The following is a 4,291-nucleotide window of genomic DNA, read 5'->3' as shown; positions in this document are numbered from 1 at the left end:
TATGTGTGTATGCACGCATGTGGCCGGGGGGGATGCTGCCTCAGCTTCCTCGTCTGTCAAATGAGCTGGAGAAGGAAATGGCAAACCACTCCAATATCTTTCCCAAGAAAACCCAAATGGAGTTGAAAAGAGTAGAACATGATTGATAATGATCAAACAATAATAACACATATGTGTATAAAATTATGAAACTATATGTTGTCCTCATAAATAACACTCCATCGCCTATCTCCATGCTTTTGAATAAGCTGTCTCTCATGCCTGGAATATGCTCCCTCCCCACATCTACCTCTTAGAATCTCTATTTCCTTCAAAGTTTAACTCATGCATTACCTTTTAATGAGACTTTTCCCGATTCCTCCATTGTTGGTGCATGGTGCCTTTCCTAAAAATTATATTATACTGATTTTGTATAAATTTGTATAAGTACATGTCATTTCCCCTCCTAGAATACAAACTCCTTGAGGACAGTGACTATTTCATTTTTGGTCTTGTATCTCTAGTATTTAGCACAATGTCCGGGACACACTAGGCACTTAAATGTTTGTGAGTTATGTAGCTAGTAAGTGACTTAGCTGGAAATAAAATCTGGGTTTTTCAGTACCAATTCCAATGTTCTTTCTCCTATAATAAACTAAAGGCAGAGGTCACTTATCAGCTTAAAATCCAACTGCAAACAGCTATTGTTAAATAACAATCGAGTCTTTGATAACACTTTAATTCCTGAAAAAGGCCGACAAGAGAGGACACTGAACACATGGTCAGAGAGCACCCTGTTACAAAGTGTCGGATTTTGTGGGACACTGTGCTATGGGAAACAGACTTTTCATGTGGAGGCATCTTGTGGGTACTTATATGATAAGCCAGGAAAATACTGCTAGGAATGACTCATCACAGAGCAACCTTTTCTCCAGTGGGTCCAGACTGAGTTTGTAATACCATGTTTCCCCAATAATAAGACCTATCCCGAAAATAAGCCCTCCTCTTACTGTGTAAGATTCCTCTAAAATAAGCCCTCCCCCGAAAATAAGCCCTATTGAGATTGCTACTGTAGTGAAGGTGATCCCCTGTGCTACACGCTACATTACGGTACCCTCTGTATGCACCGTCTCCCCCTCCCCCCGGGTGAAACGTACGCCGCGCTCCGAGCTGCATCCAATCAGAGCTGCAGCAGTGAGCGCGTCATCCTGTTCTTCCCCAGTGATTTGCTTATTGAATAAAGGTACAGTTTTTTGTTCACATTTACCTGTTTATTAAAATTGCTGTCAATGTTCATTAAAATAAGCCCTCCCCTGAAAATAAGCCCTCTGGTGTTTTTCTGTCCAAAAAAAATTTAATAAGACAGTGTCTTATTATCGGGGAAACACGGTATCAACAGGAATGCATTTCACAGCATTTCCTCAATTAAGAGCAATGATTAATGTTTCCTCATAAGGACTAGGGGGTTGGGGGATGGAGTATTTTTTTTTTCCCTAGAGGGCATTAACCTTGTACTCTTGAACTCTCACAAAATATTAAGTTGAATGTGACTTGAGTTAGTTACTAACTTGACATTTGAAGGAGAGTTATTAACACAAAATTTTCAGAATGATTGTTGTTCAGTTGTGTCTAACTTTTCATGACCCCATTTGGGGTTTTCTTGGCAAAGATACTAGAGTGGTTTGCCTTTTCCTTCTCCACATCATTTGACAGATAAGGAAATTAAGGCAAAAGGGGTTAAGTGGAGGGCAGGACTGACCAACCACCGGCTGGAGAGACTCCAGATCACAAGCAGCTGTGGCTGTTTCCAGATTTATCAACACATAGATGTGAAGGACAAAGTGAGAGGTCAGTGCAGTGTGGACTTTGGGACCCAGTAGTTGGGAGTACATAGGCTTTTGCCCCCAGGGTGAATAGCTGCTGAGGGCTGCGGCCCAACTGATGCCATATGGCAGCTTCAGCTCATGGCCTGCAGAGTGTAGGGGGACCAAATGACCAGTCTGAGGGGTAAGCACTCTTGCTTTAACCTGTTTGAACCTGGATTGTGGTCTAGGGTGGAGGTCCTGGGGTGTGCGACCAGCTTGCCAGAGTGTGTGGAGGCTTCAGAAAGGGTACTCAACTAATACCTCCAGTAGCTAAGAAAACCCCAGCGTTGAAACTCCCCTGTCTGGTGACAGACTCCTAATGTGGCAAAAAGCCCAGAAGTCAAATAATTGAGTGGCAAAATGACCAGGCAGAGGAAGCAAACCAAGAAAAGCAATCCAACATTAGACTCCTATTTTGGGGACAAAAAGGATCAAAGCATGGAACAGGAGGAAGACAGTGAAGTCAGAACTCCTGCACCAAAAGCTTCCAAGAGAAATACAAGCTGGTTACAGGCCATAGAGGACCTTAAGAAGCAGAAAAGAGAAGTGGAAGAAAATTTGGGAAGAGAAATGAGAACGATGCAAGAAAATTATGAAATGAGAGTCAACAGCCTGACTGAGGAAAATAACTCCATAAAAAACAGACTAACCCAAATGGCAAAAGAGGCTCAAAAAGGCAATGAGGAGAACAATGCCTTAAAAAGCCCAATTTTCCAGATGGAAAAAGAATCTCAAAAGCTCACTGAGGAGAACCATTCCTTCAGAATTAGATTGGACCAAATGGAAGCTAATGACTTTATGAGAAATCAAAATGCTGTTAAACTGATCCAAACAAATGAAAGAATAGAAGGCAATGTGAAATACCTCATGGGAAAACCACTGACCTGGAAAATAGATCCAGGAGAGATAATTTAAAATTATTGGACTACCTGAAAGCCATGATCAAAGAAAGAACCTAGAAATCATCCTCCAAGAAATTCTCAAGGAAAACTGTCCTAATGTTTTAGAACCAGAGGGCAAAATAGAGGTTGAAAGAATCCACTGATCACCTCCTGAAACAGATCCCAAAAAGAAAACTCCTAGGAATATTATAGCCAGCTTCCAAAATTCCCAGATCAAGGAGAGAATATTACAAGCATCCAGGAAGAAACAATTTGAATATTGTGGAAACACAATCAGGATAACTCAGGATCTGGCAGCTTCTACACTGAGGGATCGAAGGGCTTGGAATATGATATTCCGGAGGGCAAAGGAGCTGGGATTAAAAGCAAGAATCACCTATCCAGCAAAACTGAGTATCATGTTTCAGGGGAAAATATGGTCATTCAGTGGAATAGAGGACTTTCAAGCATTCTTGCTGAAAAACCCAGAGCTGAATACAAAATTTGACATGCAGATACAAGAAGCAAGAGAAGCATGAGAAACTAAATAGGGAAAAGAAACCATAAGGAACTTATCAAAGTTGAACTATTAACATTCCTACATAGAAAAATGATCATTGTCATTCATCAAAAATGATGAAACTTTTCTCAGTATGAAAATTGTTGAAGGAGATAGAAATATATACACACACACATACACATATACATATATGTCTATATCAGAGGATATACGGGCATATGAATACATATGTGAATGTGTGTATATATGTTTACAGGTATACATAGATAGAGGGCACAGGACCAATTGAATAGGAAGTGATGATGCTTAAAAGGTGAAATTAAGAGGTAAGAGAGGAGTATAATGATAGGAGATGGGGAGAGACAGAATGGGGTAAACTATCTCATATAGAAGAGGCAAGGGAAAATGACTACAATGGAAGGGAAGAATAGGAAGGCAAAAGGGAATGGGTCAACCTTTTTCTCATTCAATTTGGCTGAGGGAGGGAATGACACACACAATGACACACACGCTAAATATGGTATCTCACCCTGTAAGAGAGTAGGGGGGAAGGGGATGAGAGGGGGGATGATGGAAAGGAGGGCAGGCGGGGGGGGGGGGGGGGGGAGGGAAGTTGGAAACAACCACTTTTGAAAAGGGATGGGATTAAAGTAGAGAATAGAACAAGTGGGAGGTGGGATAGGAGGGAGAGAAATATATTCAGTCTTTTACAATATATCTACTATGGTAATGTTTTTGCATTAGCTACACATGTACAATCTACACTGTATTGCTTATCTTCCCAGTAAGGGTGGGTGATAAGGGAGGAAGGGAATGAATCTGAAATTCAAAGTTTTAAAATCAAATGTTTAAAATATATATATTTATATATACACTATTATTAATACTATTTTACATGTAATTGGGAAATAAGTTATACAGGCACTGGGGCATAGAGATCCACCATGCCCTACTGGAAAAGTCAAAGAGGGTATGGGAGACAATATGAAAGAGCAGATTGGAGGAGGGGATATCCTGTGGGACTATACTCTTCTATATGAGATAGT

Source organism: Petaurus breviceps, unplaced genomic scaffold, assembly GCF_028583685.1.
Source record: "Petaurus breviceps papuanus isolate PSGF00001 unplaced genomic scaffold, PetGlider_PUasm1.0 98, whole genome shotgun sequence".
Taxonomy (NCBI): Eukaryota; Metazoa; Chordata; class Mammalia; order Diprotodontia; family Petauridae; genus Petaurus; species Petaurus breviceps.
The sequence above is the reverse complement of the archived record's forward strand: the minus strand, read 5'-3'. Positions refer to the sequence as shown.